General features: G+C 36.1%; 1 protein-coding gene across 2 annotated transcripts in view; it reads right to left on the bottom strand.

Moving 5' to 3' along the window:
* The window catches only part of SOX5 (SRY-box transcription factor 5), a 964,162-nt gene that overhangs the window by 613,094 nt on the left and 333,179 nt on the right, over positions 1 to 17,889 (bottom strand). The window lies entirely within an intron of this gene.

Below are 17,889 nucleotides of genomic sequence, written 5' to 3'. Positions count from 1 at the left end.
GATACACCGCTATAACTGACCCAGGACTATGTTTTAATTTCCATGTCCCAATGGGATCCTTGCCAGAACATCAGATTAAAACCAATCCTAAATAGCTTTGCCATTTGTTTCAAGGATGAACATAGCACTTTAATTTTACAAATGGTATGTAGTTACCACCAGACTCCAGGGCAATCCAGACAAGGGCAATAAAACCGTGAACACTACCTTGAAAATCCACAGTAATCAGTCAACAGCATTAATTGGGTGTCCATGTGGTTCAGAGCCACAGTAACAAAGTTTCTTTAGGAAAGTCATCTTCAGATCATGAGGACACGTCAGTTCTCAATTCAGAAAGAATGATCACCTTAGACGTAGTACCAAAACAAGAGCTTGATTTTTTTTAATTATGTAAGCATTGCAAATATCTATTTCTACTCACATTCATTTGTTCTTCTTTGGCCAAAATATCATGAAATGAAGAGTTTTTAGGAAAAGGATACTGTAGTGAAGGAGTCCCAAACGCAAAAGCCTAGAGAGGTAATTTGAATGACTGAGTAGGCTGGTGGGTCTGCAATGAACTGTTCAGCAAATGCCCCATCTAAATGGGCAGTCGATATTCAGCTTCTGCCTATTGTTCAGCACAGAAATGAGGACACAGTGTCCCAGAAGAAAGTGAGAAATACAGATTTTTATACGACAGTTACTGATGTTTAAAGTTGGCAATTACTTCAAAAATGATTTAAAAAACACAACTGTGTAGGACAGATTTGGCCCTTTGGTAAAAGCCCCTGTTAAAAATATCTAAGGATTTTTATTTCATCTTGTTTTCCTTTTGATAACTTTTTACATAGAAAAGAAAGCCAAGCTGTTTAGCACCTACTATGTACCAATTCTACTATATGCAACACTATAAAAATAGGTTTATTTATTCCTATTTTACAGATGGGGAAACTATGAGAGAGATGAAGTAATATTCCTAAGATCATGCAGCTAGTGCTTTCATTGAGGTCTGGGTAACTTCAAAATCCATGTTTTTCTGACTATACCCTTCTTTGACAGATTCCAAATAGGAACAGAATCTGAGGACAATCTCAGAGCAAATAACCTTCTGAAATGAAATGTAATAAAAATCAATGTAAAATGGACAGGCTTTACCGTCTGCAGAAAAAAAAATGACTTGGAGAAATGGTTTGTCAACCATTTATATCAGAGTGTTTCTTAAATCTAATTAAATATCTCATGTTATCAAGGAATCTAAAATATAACTCATGCAAGTTATTTAAACTATGAACTAAATAAACATTTAACACTATAGACCACTCTTTATATAGCTGACTGGTATCTAGAAAACCAAAAAACGAAGGAGCCAAAGGTAAAGAACTGTTTATTTTTTAACACTTTCCATAGAAAAGGTGTCCTGATAAGTTACCTTGACAGTTGGCTGAGTATTCTGGTCTATTTAGTGAGTTAATGAGTTAAGTCTTCTAGGAGAGAAGAGAGTATATTAGGGCTCAGAGCCCAGTGACTTCAGTTAAAGCCATCTTACTGCCTCCACACTCCCTCCATGTTCATGAAACAACATTCAGAAATATATTAACAAGTGGCCCAAGGAAACCTTTCTACTGAGGAGATTTCTAGTTATCTTGGTAATTAAATGTCTTAGCTTAACTGTATATATCAATTTCATATAAACTTGGTTAACACAAATTAATCCCCAGGATCTCATCACTCTTAGAAGAGCTACTGCAAATCAGTTTCTAAATCTTAAGTCTAAGGACTTGTAGTGATGGTACAGACCTTTCAACATCCCATTTGACCCAGTCTGGAAGTTTGTAGTCCCTTAATAATAAGGGGACATACACTGAGATCCTTTTATAACTGCCATTACTATGCCACTTTAATCCATTCTCTCAATCAACATTCCTTTGGGTTTCTACTTCATTCTTTCCCTCCATCCAGAATCTTCTGGATCATAAATTCAAACTGAATAGAAGTCAAAGCATTGCTTATGCTACAAATTATAAAATTTCCTTCATTTATATATATGTATATATATGCATTTTCTTAAGAATTTCAACTATTTTCATCTAGCAGAAGGAAAAGTTTAAGTAGTTAATGTAACTATAATTCCACCACCATTCTACTCAGCTCACTCATGGCCCAGAGTAAGCATGACATGGGAGATGTGAATTTGGCATTTTCTAGGTCTCAGATCTGTGTCTATCATAGTGTGAGCATCTCATCATTAGGTCAATTCTAGAGTTTAAAGAAAAATATTTTTCATATTTCATGGCTCTCAGCACAAGCTGTTTACTCTCCCTGGTTCTCACCTGAAGAAGCAGCAGAATGTTCTGATGCTGAAGGAAATATTGGCTGTATTGCACCTTACTGAGGAATGGCATATTGGTCTCAATTTTAGGACTTTCTGGGGTTTTTCAAGAATTCGTGATACCAGATATTCATCTTAAACATTGACTCTATGACCTGACTCCCCCATTTGGGTTTTATTCCACTGAAAGGCAAATTAAATGGTGCCTAGTTAATTATGGTTCCACTCTCTTCTCTACTCTTGTAGGTCTGATCATCTTACCCAGCTGCTCAATATTCTGTCAAACAATCCTGCCTCAATTTTCATTCACCAAAGATAACCAGGGCAAAATGAATACATCTAAATTAATGACTGACTAGTAAAATATAGCTCACTAATAACATACAGAAATAACAGATGGATGGATTCTCTTTACCTATTTATATTGTTTTAGTGTATACATCTCTAATTACTATGTGATCACAAACAAGATATTTAAACTCCCTGTACCTCAATTTCCTCTTACGCAAATGAGGATATAATATGGCTGGCCTCGTAGAGTTGTTGTGACAACTGAATGACATCACGCATGGGAAGAACCTAGACTAGTGCCTGGTACATAGTAAGCAATTTAAAAACATTAGATATTATTACTATTGTTATTGTTGTTGTTCTACTTTTAAAATGTACTGATGTTGTTCCAGGTTCTGGGAGACAAAGATGAATAAGATAAGATCTTATCCTTACACAGCTGAAATTTCAGTAGGAAAGAAAAACAAAATGAATAATCATAATTCAAAAATAGTCTTCGATATATGCCTTCTTAGAATTTGGTCTCGAGTTTTCCAATGGGTACATTTATAGCCTCCTTAGTTTTCAGCCCAATGTCTGTAAACTGGAAAACAAATCCAATTGATTCTTTTGTGGTACCAGATTTGTTTTTCATGAAGTACCTTCTATTTAGAATGAAATTAGAAGACAACTCATAGGTTCTAAAGCACAATAGATTTTTCAGTCAAATAACCTTCTTTGAATATTGTCCCCCCAATTTTTAGAGATAATAGCTATAAATCAAGATAAAGAGATTTCAGGAGAGGACAAGTGAAAATAGTGAACAAATACTTTCCTAAAGGCCAAAAAGGCATTAGCGGACGACAGCAAAATTAAGCAAAAGGACAAGGTATATAATTTAAAGGGAAAGTTCTTTTTCAAATGCCCTGAGTCAAGGAGGCCCATTTGCAGCTTTGGGCTTATTTAATAACATTAAGCAGGAACACTTAACTATCTACAAGAAGGACCAAGAGCATAAATCAGACATCAGTCCACATATTCAAGATCAAAGCTGTAAAGCAAAATGATTTGTGAGAGCAACTAAGCAGTCTGAATATATTATAGCTCTTTTCAGAGAATACTTAAGCATATTAGTTGTCCAAATTAGGATTTTGTTGTTGTTGACGGAGGCAAAAAGAAAAATACATGCTATTGAGATTTTTTTCTTCTCACCTACAGGATACTTTCAGTGAAATGAAAACTTTCTACAACATATCTTAATGATAGATTACTGATATAGATATAATTCATTGGAAAAGTTCTAAATATATGATTAGAAAAAAAAATGCAAATTTCCAAGTGGTTAATTCCTACAGAGATAGCACCACCTTTACCAGGATTATAATTTTCATCAATTCTAAGATTTGAACAATATTCCAGCACCAAAATGCAAGACAATCACATAAGTATTTGCTATTGGTTTTCGTTTTCTAGGAGAGTATGTATTCCTTTTGGGCCATACTTAAGCTGGTCTTAAAAAATGTTTCAATAAAACTGTATACTACACTACTATTGGAAAAATATTTTGAATTCTAATTTTCTGTCCATTTCACAAACAGCTGATATTGCCACAATAAAAAAACATATTGAAAACAGTATGCATGTGTTTTCTTGCATTCAGTGAATGCCTGCAAAGGTCTCCCTGTGTCCCTACAGCTAAGGTTATTTTGCATTTGCTATAGTGCTGCCAGTGCACAAGGAACAGAACTAAGCTGTCCCCCACATGGAATTTGTCTGAGTCAGAGTTTCCTCATCTACATTGCCACTAGACAGTAGATACCCAGTAAGTCATTTTAAATACATAGTGTATGAATTATTTTAGGCTTAAAGCAACAGAATATTAGAAAAATTCCAAATTTTCAAAAATTTCCAAATAATTCTCACTGAAAGTGCCACTTTGTTTCACTGTTTTGATTTTGTTTTTCTATAGCACATAAGAAGTGATGATTTCTGAGTCAACATGGTGAAGAATCTGGAGCCAAACTGCAAGAGTTTGAATCCCGACTCTACCCCTTTCTAGCTAAGTGAAGTTGGCAAGTGATTCACCTTCTGTGCCTCAATTTTCTCATCTGTAAAATGTGAATTTTGATAGTACTTCTTTCATTGTTTTTTGTGTGAAAATCACTTGAGTTAATGTATGAAAGCACTCAGAAGAGTGCTTGGCACAGGGTGAGCCCTCTTTGGATGGCAGTGGTTATTATTCACTCACAAGATATAATTTCATACTATCTGCATCGTCTTTGTTCAAAAGGTTTAATTAAACCAAGGGATAAGCAAAATGATTTGATTTTCAACAGGACCTTTAAAGATAAGATGAAAAATTACAAGATAGATAAATGTACAAATAGATAGATTTATAGCTAATCAAATGACATCTAGCAAAGTCAACGTACCCAGAAAGAAATCTTTAGTAAAATAAGACCTCTAACTTTAAGTCTATCTTATGTGACATTATTATCAACAACAAAACTAAAGTTATGTAAAAGTTCATGTAAATATGTACAAAACAAAAATCTTGGAGAAATAACTATTACAGTAGATGACAGAATCACTATTCAAAAAGATTTCAACCAAAATGATTAAATTTCATATTGATAAGTATAAAGTTGCCAAAATAAGCTCAAAAAACCCATGGTAGAAGCATGGGATAAAAGAGAAATGGTTTCGAACAGTTCAGATCAGAGTTTTGGTAGACTGTGAATTCAACATAAGTTACATATTACATTATTTTCAAAAGGTAATATAATTTTGACCTGCATTAATTAGAATGGTCACCCCAAATAAAGATTTAATGGCCTCACTATTTCTGTACAGGGTGGACTACGTGGACTTTTTTGATTCTGAGTGCTACAGCTAAAGAAAGAAAGGGTCCTCAGGATGGCAACCAGAATAAAGCACAGTCTGGATGATATATTATGTGGCTGAAGGATCTGGAACAGAAATATTTCAAATAACTGCCTTCAACTATGAGAAGAATTATCACAGAAGAGGATTTATACTTATTCTGTACAGGTCCACAAGGCAAAATTAAGTAGAATTATAGGAAGTTAGATATTTGGTTCAAAATGAGAAAATATATTCTCACACATAAAGTTGTTTAATGGACCACTTTGTGAGGCACAGAGTTCCTTGTTTCTGGAAATCCTCAAGAAGGGTCTCTATGATGATTTATTAACTCCTTCAGTCAATCAGCAAGCATTAATTGTTTTGCTGCTTTTTGCAGAGCAGTTTATTAGATCTGGTGAATAAAATAGTGAATGAAGAAGGACACTAGCATTTATTAAGTGCTCACTGCGAGCCTGACACTGTGCTAGACACTTTTAATTATGTTATCTCACTTCCGCCTATACAAGTATTATATGACCATCTTGACTGCAAACTCTCCTCCATACTGCAGCCAGAGGGATGTTTATAAAATAAACATATGCTCATGAAACCCCCTCCTTAAAAACATTTAACCATTTCCCATTGTTCCTAGAACAGATAAAACTTAGCATGGCCTAAAGGATTTTGGGCCTTACCTATCTGCAACCTCATTTTCTCTCCAGTCATGGTGCTGGTTCCAGGCCCTTCCACATGCCATATTTCCTCCTACCACTGAGCTTTTGCACACATTGTTTCCTGCACCTGGGGGCATTTTTCCGTCCCTTCCTTACTTGATTCACTCCTACTTTTCCTTCAGATCTAAGCTCAAATGGCATATATTAGGAAGAAAGGAAACATAACCTAACTCCCACAAGTATGTAAACCCATTATTGCTTCTCACAGTACTGAGCACATCCTCTTCACAGCACTTACCAAATTGTAATTTTATATTTGTTTGTGTTGCTATATATTTGATGTATGTCTCCCTCACTAACTTGAAAGTTCCAGAAAGGCAGAGTCTGTTTAATTCTGTTTTAGGACGCAATGAAGCATATTGACTATGAGAACAGATTCTAGAACCAGACCACCTGGGTTTGAATCCCTGTTTTGCTTCTTGCTAGCTAGGTGACCTTCACAAGTGTTTAACTTCTTGGTAGCATAATTTCCACATTCATAAAAGGGGGTTAGTAATAGACCCTGTTGTGAAGATTAAATGCGTTCAGACACGTAAAGCACGTGGAACACTGCCTGGCACACAGGCATTCCATAATAAATATTACCCATTATTAATATTATTTGTTTGTTGGTGTATCTCAGAGTTCCACACAGGATCTGGCACACAGGAGGTACTTAATAATACTTCTGGAACAATTAAATGAACGATGAAACTGAGATGGGGAAATAATAAGAGATAGACCTTGCCTTCCAACTCAGGACTGTCGGAGTCCAAAGACCATATGCTTCTCTTTATCTCATGTCCTCCCACTAGGTTACACATCAGGGGCAACAACAAAATGCTACAGGCGCGTAGAGGAGGGAGAAATTGATCTGACTGAGAGGATGAGGGAGGTGAATTTGAGCTTACCTCTAAAGAATGAGTGGGATATTACGAGGTAGAAACAAAATTAAAAGGCATTCTGGGCAAAAGAAACAACACCGGCAAAGACACTGAAGTAGCAAAGTATCTGGGGAATCATGAATAGTACGAGGTGAGTGAATGTTGGTAAATCAAATAGGCAGGTCATGACTAAATTAGAGAAGGTCCTACATAAATCCTAAGAAACATGAACTTTATTCTGAAGAAAACTGAAAGTCATCAAAACTTTTGTTCAAGCCACAAGCTTATGAGTTGTTTATTTTTTGGTTCTGTTTTTTAACTTATTCTGGAAGGATGAAATAGTTGACTGGCTACAAGTAATCATTTGAATTAATATTAAAATAGTCCAAGCAAGGTATGATGAGCATTTTGACTCCAATAGTGGCAACGAGAATAGGAAGTAAGAAACAGAAAGTAAAACTAATTGCCCAACAACAAGGGATGTGATTTATTAACTTTGGTACATTCACATAGTAGAATATAGAATACTATGCAGTCATTAAAATGAGACATAAGAATATTTAACTACATGAAAAGATGTTCATATCATTAAATAAAAAAGTATGCTCTAAAAACATTACAGTATGAATCAGTTTCTATAAAAAATATATATCGTTAATATACATTATATCTTGGCTATTACACAAATTTACCTTTTTTTTTTCCTGTGAGGAAGATTGGCCCTGGGCTAACATCCATGCCCATCTTCTTCTACTTTATATGGGATGCCACCACAGCATGGCATGATAAGTGCTGCATCAGTCCACGCCCAGGATCTGAACCTGCAAACCCTGGGCCACCGAAGCGTGCACACAAACTTAACCGCTATGCCACCGGGCCAGCCCCGAAATTTACTTTTTAAAAAGGAAGACTGTATGTCATAAATCTTCCTGGTAGCAGAATTAGAATTGTACTTTTTTTTTTTTGAGGAAGATTGGCCATACACTAACATCTGTTGCCAATCTTCCTCTTTTTTCTTTTTTCTCCCTAAAGTCCCAGTACATAGTTGTGTATCATAGCTGTAGAGTTACAGCTCCTCTATGCAGGACGCCATGCCAGCACAGCTCGATGAGCAGTGAGCAGGACCGCACCCAGGATTCGAACCGGTGAACCCAGGGCTGCTGAAGCGGAAAGTGCGAACTCAACCGCTACACCACCGGGCCGGCCCCTAGAGTTGTATTTTTAATATTATCTTCCTCTATGCTCTTTTTCTCCCCCCTAGCATTTCTCCAATGAACATGGAATGCTTTTGTAGAAAAGAAAACATGATAAAATGTATTGAAAAAAGTAAAAGTAGGGGAAAATGCCAACAGAAATTCTGTGAAGTAGAATCATGAAAACTTGGTAACAGGACCCTCAGGAAGAAGAAAAGGAAGGGGGAGGATTCCAAACTAATCTCAGCAGGATCAGCAGGAGGCCACACCCTTGAGATAGGAAAAACATGGGAGTATGATCGATTTTTTTCTATACTGCAGTAATAATATTGTTACTCAGCAATGCTTGGACGGATTTCTTCTCTGATCATACCCCTTTCTCCCTTGCAAAAACACTAACAGCATTGTGTTCTTCTTTGTCACTGGATTGACGTACTTGTATGAAGCAAACCACACATGAGCTTTCACAAAAAAAAAATTTTAAGTTGCGGAACTGCCCAGGATCCTTTTGAGGCTTTAGCAATGGAAGAACCAACAGTCATGACCTGACTGTAATATCATACTAAACTCAGATATCCTTGGGTCTTTGGACATTTTAAAGACTCTTGAATACTATTAAATGAAAATAAACTCTGGCTTAAAGAAAAAAATCAGTCCCATTCAAGGATATTGTACCCAGGACTTTTACTTTGGGTAGCTCAGAAGAGTCTGGGTGTCACATCTGGTAGAAAGGCAACTCCAGAGGAAATATTTAATATTATCATATTTTATTAGTGTAACTGATTGATCTAAGACTTGGTGATGGCAAATCACCTGAGAAAACAGGGAAACATAGCATTCTAACCCACCGAAGTCTTGCTGCCTTCTAAGCTACAAATATGATATCTCAACATTAAATTTAATTCTTAAATATCTGCAAAGATAGTAAGATGCTGAAAGCATGTTAATTTATAGCAAAGAGTATAAAGCATAATCTTCAAAGAAAAGCATCAATTTGAAAAGGCACAGACAGAAATATATTTCTTCATATCTGCACTTTATCTGAGTATTTTAATAAAATTGGGCATTGTGATTTTTTGATTCCTATTAATCTATACATTAGTTTGAATTTACATCTCAATCCTTGACCTCTCACCTTTTCTCCTGTTTCATTTTTCTCGCTATCTAAGGACAATTACTTGGACACTCTTTCTCTGAATCTATTATCACCCCTTCCTAGCACGTTCTTTCCAACTATCCTCATTACCACTTATCCTGGAGGTTGTCTGTTGTTTGTTAATGGAGTCTAGCATTGTCTTTCCGACATGAGAAAAAAATCAACTGTCTCAGTCATCTGTCCAAAATGCAATCTCATGGAATACGGAAAGCTACTCCTTGTGCAGTCTTCCATGCCTTAAGGACAAGCCAAGTTTGACTTTAAAATGGCCTATTAATATCACTACTTAGCAAAAGAGTTTTAATGTAAAATCTTTTAGAAAAATCTTTACTACAGGAAAAGGAATATGTAACTTCTGCTGTTCTTATAGATTGTAATGGATTTTTAATCTACCGATGATAGGCTGTAAATGCAAGCTGAAAGGAAACACAAGTGCAACTCACTGGGAAGTTTTATTGGATTGCTTACAGAGAATTATAGTTATGATCAAAAGGCAGGAGTGAACAAAAGCTAAAAACCTCTCTTCTCTTTTCAAGTGATTTGAATGCTTCATTTCATCCTATGAACTTCCTAAGTTAGAATTTAAATGAATAAGGCACAAAGCCCAAGTTAGGCAGAGGATGAAGCAAGAAAAGCAAAGTTTTGGAAAACTCACAAGTGACAAAAAGCTCCCTGAATAATCAATACTTTGAGATATTTATACCCAAGCATTGTTAACAATTTATCTAGTGTACTTTTATTATTTGTAATAGCAAATGCATCTCTTATGTATCGACTGCATGGAGAAACAAATTCAGTCAACTAACAAATATTTATTTAATACTTAAAAGTGAAAAAAGAAATACTATTTCCAAAACAATTAGTGAAGATTTTATAAAGAACAGACATTTGTACTGGGCCTTTAACGGTGGCTAATAGTTACTACAGCATCAAGGATAGGGCTCGAGCATGGAGGGTCTTGAATATCAGGTCAATAAGTTAGGTGTCATTCAGGAGGTCATTCAGGGAGCCAATACCATTTCTGAGCAGGGGAGTAACAGGACTAGAGCTTGATTGAGGAAGACTAATCCATTTGTAGTGTGTACAATGGATTATCACAGGAAGAGCCTGGAGGAGAGAAACCAGCTAAGAGGTTAATAAAATGCCGTGGGTAAGAAGTGACAATGACCCACACGTTCTCTTATAATGAAGATGTGTAGTTATAGGAAAGTGATTTCCAAAAATGATTTGTTGAAAATTATATTTCATTAGCTTCAGTGATATTGTATGAGATATATCCCACCAGAAAACATTATCTATAAGGATAGAAATCCTAAACTGAATGCTTACCCTAAATCAAATATATATATCCCATCTCATTTTTGTTACAATAACTTTTCCCTATACGTGTCTCAGAGCTTTCTCTCACTCATTAGCAATTATTGGAAATTTCCTCAAATGCCAGGGTGTTGAGACCTTGCAGGACATTTGATCCTGTCCAAAACATCCTTAAGATATTTGGTCCATGCCAAAAGGTCCCTGATATTTTGTTCTGTCCAAAACGTCCATAGGACATTTGGTCCATAAGACACTTGGTCCACGCCGAAAGGTCCTTGACATTTGGTCCTGTCCAATACATCCCCGAGAATATTTGGTCCATGCCAAATGGTTCTGGACAGGACCAAATATCAAGGACCTTTTGGCATGGACCCAATGTCTCCACAGACATTTTGGACAGGACCAAATATGACCAAACATCAAGGACTTCTTGGTGTGGACCAAATACCTTATGGACGTTTTGGACAGGACCAAATGGACCTGCAAATATCAAGGACCTCTTGGCATGGAAGAAATGTCTTTTTTTTGTGTGTGTGTGAGGACGTTCAGCCCTGAGCTAACATCCATGCCAATCCTCCTCTTTTTTTGCTGAGGAAGACCAGCCCCGAGCTAACATCTATCGCCAATCCTCCTCTTTTTTTTCTCTTTTTCTCCCCAAAGCCCCAGTAGATAGTTGTATGTCATAGTTGCACATCCTTCTAGTTGCTGTATGTGGGACGCGGCCTCAGCACGGCCAGACAAGCGGTGTGTTGGTGCACGCCCAGGATCCGAACCCGGGCCACCAGTAGCGGAGCGTGCGCACTTAACTGCTAAGCCACAGGGCCAGCCTCCTGGAACAAATGTCTTATGGAGGTTTTGGACAGGACTAAACGGTCCTGTAAATATCAAGAACTTTTTGGTGTGGAACACATGTCTTATAGACCAACTGTCTTATGGATGGTTTGGACTAGATCAAATATCAAGGACATTTTGGCATGGACCAAATGTCCTATGGACGTTTTGAACAGGACCAAATGTCTGATAATCCTTTGAGATGGCTGTTAGAACTTTAACTCCCATGACGGTACATATATTCAACATCCAGTCTCCACCTGACTTCTAATTGCTGAAATATACGATTAAAGTATAACAAAGAGAAAGCTGCCTGTTCTCTAATACCTCAAAAGCCTAAAAGCCAGAGATCCATTTATATCAAATAAAACCTTATTTGTCTTCTAAATGCATAAGTTTGAAACTCTACGGAATTCTTTTTTGGTAAGCGAGCTCTTTCTCATATTCATGTAAACATCAATATTCAGGATACATATTCTTCCTTGGGGTGTTGGTCATAGGTGATTTTAAATATCATCTCTAACACTGCACCAACCATGAACGTAGTACTAAATGAGTAGATAGTTTCTAAGCAAGGACTCCAAGTAAATAAGAGTATTCTCAAGTCTCACCTAGGAGGTCTTATCCAAACACCCAATTCTCCATTAGTGGAAGCTTGGTATCATCTTTGTTTCTGGGAAAAGCAGTCTATCAAAGTCTACAATTCCTTTTTATAAATAGCTTTTCTTTTTTAGTCTGTAGTTCTAATTTTTATCTATAATCTTTTGTTTCCATTTTTCAAGCAAAATCATATTGTACTTTCTTTCTCATTGGCCCTTACACTATTTTCTGCCTATGAAATCTTTAGGTTAAGAATTTTATGAATATATGCTTTATAAAATCATGAAATCAAGACATTGGCCAAATATTGAGACATACTGAGACAAGTTCCAATTTTGGGACACATTCCAAATACTAAGCTTACCAATGGCAGATATACTATAGCTCTTATAATAGGAGAAGAAGGGCTTCCATTTATGACAGAACAAAAGGTATGTTAATTCAAAAGAGGAAATTTAAGCAATGATGTAATTTCCTTGAAAATATTTGTTTCCTTTCAGGTAGGCAATGAGAAAAATAAAAAAGCTCCATCTGTTATTCAACTATCCCAGTCACAAATGTGTGCTTCTTTTAGACAGACAAAGACGAGAATCTTTGGAGGATATCATGACCAAAGAAGTCAATATTGAAAATGCAAAATTAAGGCTCAGTTTCAGGAAACCAAGCAGAATTGTGAAAACATGCATATTACCCCAGAGGTTCCTGTACTAGGATAGGATCCACCAAAGAAAGGAGATCCCATTTTCATTTCCAAACACCAGGACGTCACTTTTGGACACACGCATAAGTGTATATAGATGAAGACGACATATATTACTTAAACTCTGATTCATAAAATTCTGTTAGAAGAAATGACATGTCAGGTGCAATAAATGCATTCCTATTATGAAGACAAAATAGTTCTTAAAAACCTGTACGGGAGTCTTCTTTTTTGGAGAGCCCTCTCTGATTGCTCTTTTTCTCTATAAAGAGAACGTGGCAAGATAGGGAAAAGTTGGTCTAAATGCTCAGGGGATTGTACAAACTACTAGAGATCAAGTCCCAGTGACAGTATCAATGACATCATGTGATATCAGTGATATCATATGTCTTCATGATTCAGATTGTATTTGAAGTCATTGTTGGCAGCAATAGACTCTTAGATAAGCTTTGTATTTCATGAAAGATGCCACTGATTTGAGGACAACTCTATATTTTTTATATCAGCAAGAAAAAATACTCTGACAAGTAAATTATGACAAATCATTGATTATAGATGCATCCCAATCTTATATGTTAAAATGTGTCTTAAACAATGACATTTGGTGTAACTTCTTTTTTTTTTCACGAGGAAGATTGTCCCTGAGATAACATCCGTGCCAATCTTCCTCTATTTTATATGTGGGATGGTGCCACAGTGTGGCTTGATGAGGGATGTGTAGGTCCAAACCTGGGACCCCAACCCGTGAACCCCAGGCCACCAAAGCAGAGCGTGCAAACTTAACCACTATACCATCGGGCCAGCACCTGGTGTAACTTTTGTATACAGGTTACAGAAACTCTGAGTAGAGAAAGCTAATGTTTGAGAGAAAATAGAAACAAATAAGGTAGGAAATAACCTTCCTTTGATTGACATAAAAGTGAAGAAAAGAGAGAAGAGAATGAGGATCATGTTCTCAGAATTTATATAAATTCTGTCTTCTCTTGCCTTTTGTGAATTTGGGAGTGAGACAGGAGGTGGCCATTAGAAGCTTACAGCAACAAAGCCAAAGAGGATGACATCTATATGATTACTTCACTGTCTAGCCCCAAAGCCAAGCAGACCTCATAGTTCTAATCACCAGGATCTGGCTTTTCAGCAGTTTCTGCAACTTAATTTCTGTGTTTTGCTCCCTTACTGAGTACACATTTAGTTTCCATGATTTTTACCTTACATCTTCTGTCATCAGGTTTTTAATCTTGGTTGAAAATTTAGTCTCCCGGGATAGTCTGCTACTTCTGCTAAGTGTCTCTGATGCTCATAGCCAGTTTATCAGTCTGACTGCTTCTTACTATCTGTTATGGAGTTTCCAGTCACCGCACTCCATCTTTATTCCCTGGAACACCCCCCACGGCCCACAGCTAGACCTTTAGCACCTGTCTGACAAGATGTTTTCCTACTATGAGATCATCAGATGCTTTGTACATATGAGCTTCCCCATATTGCTAAGATCTGCTCCAACAGCCTACTCCTTGTTGGTGATTTTCTCCAATACTCGGTTTTCTGCCTTCTGTAGTCCCAATGACAACTGGTCCCTGATTCTGTCAGGTATAGACAACTTCAGATTAACTAGGAATGGCAAAGAAGGATTAAAGCCTTTCATTTGTTTATTTTATGTGTTCTAGACATGGTAAAATTTCTATGAACTAGAAAAAAGCAAAATTATCCAGTATTGGAAAGAATATTTTAGAGGCTATGACATTGGGAAAAAGCTCTATCACACAGAACCCAGAACACGGTTAAGCTCAAGCTAAGATTCCAGAAAAGCTAGGAAGAATAATTTCTAATTGAGGATATATGTAAAACCAATCTGATGAAAGATAAATTATTAGTGAGAAAATTACTATATTATAGTTTAGAGTTTACTATAAAAGGAAATGTGTTTTCTGGCATTTGGTTAAAACTGTTTAGGCGGTAGGTCAAAAATGTTAGAATCATCCCTATTCACAATGAAAAGACTGAGACACGGAAGCTAAGCAACTCACTCATTTGGAAATGACAGAGTTTGTAAGAGCCAGCATTAAAAAAAACAGCTCTTTTGACACATGGGCTTATGCTTTTCCTACTATATAATGCTGTTGGCAGGGTAGGTTTTAAGATTAATGGATGAAATTTATGCTTGTGTTCGGTCTAAATTACTTTGAATTTTGTTTTATCATTTTTATGTTGAATAAATAAAATAACAACAAAATTAAAAAAAAATCACTTTCAACCCAGTAGGAATACAATAGGATAAATACTTGATACTGTGTTTTTTTGGACCAAATAAAGTATCTTCTAGAGTAATACATCAAATGCAGTTCTTTTAATATGGTTGTCATCCAATAAATGTTGATTTGATAGAATTTTATCTTCCTGTAGATTACAAAAAGATGATCATGAGTGAAATATCTAATTCAAAACATGGCCATCAAAATTGTGACATATCAAAATATTGCTCTTAAAATCAGATACATACCCGTCTGCCTTACAAATCCAAATTTAACACACTTATCAATGGGAAAAAAGAGATTGACATTTAACATGAAATGAACCATGTCGTTCTTAGGCTTAAATGGAACTTTACCAGTTTTTAATTCTAAATGAACTCACACTCTGAATATTCTCTTGTGATCCCTCCCCAAACCCAGCAAGTGTCATTCATCCTCTCTGCTTTCTAGCGTCTTCCTCCAAGGTAAAGGAGAGCAGGTGCACTTGGACCATATGCCAAATAGTAGCCCAGGTCTGCCACCATATCTGCCGCTCCCCCTGCCATTATTTCTCTTCATTTGTTCCTTTATCTGTATCTCTTTGAAAAATTAAACTAAAACAGAGTGTAAAAGAATGGAACACAAATCATTAATTCAGGCTAAAATAATATGTATCTAACAAAACTCTTCAGTTCTATTCTAGTATAGCCTAAAGAAGATTAAAAGCACATGACAGCTTAAAACCAAGGAGAGATGCACCTCAAAAATCCACAGCTCCATGCATCCAAGCAATGACAATAAAAATCCCAAACAAATAAACAAAAACAGAACCTGCAGGAAGACATTAGGAAGCAGAATGTAATTACCCGATTTGGAAATTGACCAGGACACCGTGGTTAAAACCTTTCTTGCTACAAACATTCTGAGGAATCTTTAATGACTACAAATGGTCAGGACTTCATGTCTACACCTCATCTGAAAGACGATGACAACCAGCAGTTAGTCCTCCCTGCCACTACCCAGGGACTGGAGTCAATTCTGACTCAGAGAATAAAGGGCCACCTACAGAAATCGCTAGCAACATTTGCTATCCTTGGCTGCCTCTGCTAACTGGTCTATGTGAAGCAAATTACTTAAATATCTCAAGTATCACTGCCACGTTTCAATAGAAATACACAGTGATACCATTTCTCCTCTCTATATAGAATTATGAATTAATGCTATGCACACTCCTTGCATAACACTGCTCTTTGGCTAATATTGAGTAATGAGTATGCACCTATCAGTGAGGCATTAGATGTCTATTGTTCAATCTATGTAGGCTTACTATCACACTAACTTATTTTTGCCTCATATTTTTTAAGAAACTGACTCAAGTGCAGTAATTAAAATACATTATAGTAGTGCAAGTGAAATTTGGAAAACTGCCAACATTTTCAAGAACTTATAATTTTCTTTTTCAGAGAAAAAGTAGTTTTGACATCTTTGTGCAAAATAGTCACTAACAGTTACTTACAATTTCAGGAAAATCACTGTTTTAATCATGACCTTTCAGCTGTCCTTGATTGAAAAAAAATTGGCCACCTACAGAAATAATTCTGTTGGCCCCTCATCTCTCTACTGATTGATGGCCTCATGTGGTTCTACATGTTCACAATTATAAATAAAACTATATAAAAGTGCCAGCGCTTAGCTTCCATCTAAGTAGATAAAGATAAAATAGTTCTAATCGACAATAAAGGGGACTTTCTTTAAGTGACATCTTTCCCATGTACCTGTATCAAAATCAAATGGTACATTTTTCTCTGATTATATGTGTATTCTTTCGGTCACCATTCACTTCAACCATTAATTTAGCATCCATTGTGTAAAAGACATTGTATTATACTCTGTTGGGGGTGATGGATGTGGATAAAACAGTTTCTGCATTAGAGAACCTATTATCTGATGAAACACTCAACTGGCTAATATATAATAAATATGGACACTTTACATACACATGTGGAGACACCTGCTTGCATACACATATGCATAAAAATTTCATTAGGTTAAAAATATTGATATAAAATGTATACTTACACTTAAGTAACAACATATCAATATATATTTAAACTTGTATAAATATATGTATATTATGTTACACCAGAAAACTTTTTAGTAAGATATTAGAAGTCCCTAAGTGTTAGTCCATGAGTTTTTCAATAGAAATGGAAACAAAGACTCATCCTACTAGTTAAAGGTTTCCCACCTACTGTACAAGCAACAAAAATAGCGCTGGCATTCAGGACTCCATTAGAAGTTTATTGAAGCTCTGTGAGGGTGGAAAGCTTTTAGGAGTTCAGCATAAATCATTCAATACACCGAAAAAAAAAAAAAAAAGACTTAAAAAGATTTTCCCTTTGTATTCAATTTCTATGAGTGATCTCCAATTTACAACCTTATGCTCGACCCAGAAATTGAATTAATCAATACAATTATCTTTTTAGAAATCTCTTTTGTCAACTATAGAAGTTCATAGAACAGAAAGGAAGATTGAGATTCCTTAGATAGTAGGCTTGATGGCAAGACTCAGCTATATTGAAGGGCTGGCATTAGAAATGGGCATGGTATAGGCTCCAATACTGTGTTTTGGGGGATTACAAAAATTAAGTGATCCTTATCTCTAAACCATAAGGCAACTATCTACTAGTTGCAGTCTAAACTAAGTTGTTTTATGGAAAACAACACTAGAAAAATAATTAGGAGATCAGACCATGAATACTAAGGAAAAACACCATCACATGAAACCCTATACGAAATTAGTCATCTTTTTAAAACAAGT

Source organism: Ceratotherium simum, chromosome 17 (assembly GCF_057802395.1).
Source record: "Ceratotherium simum simum isolate JZ-2026a chromosome 17, ASM5780239v1, whole genome shotgun sequence".
Taxonomy (NCBI): Eukaryota; Metazoa; Chordata; class Mammalia; order Perissodactyla; family Rhinocerotidae; genus Ceratotherium; species Ceratotherium simum.
The sequence above is the reverse complement of the archived record's forward strand: the minus strand, read 5'-3'. Positions and strand labels throughout refer to the sequence as shown.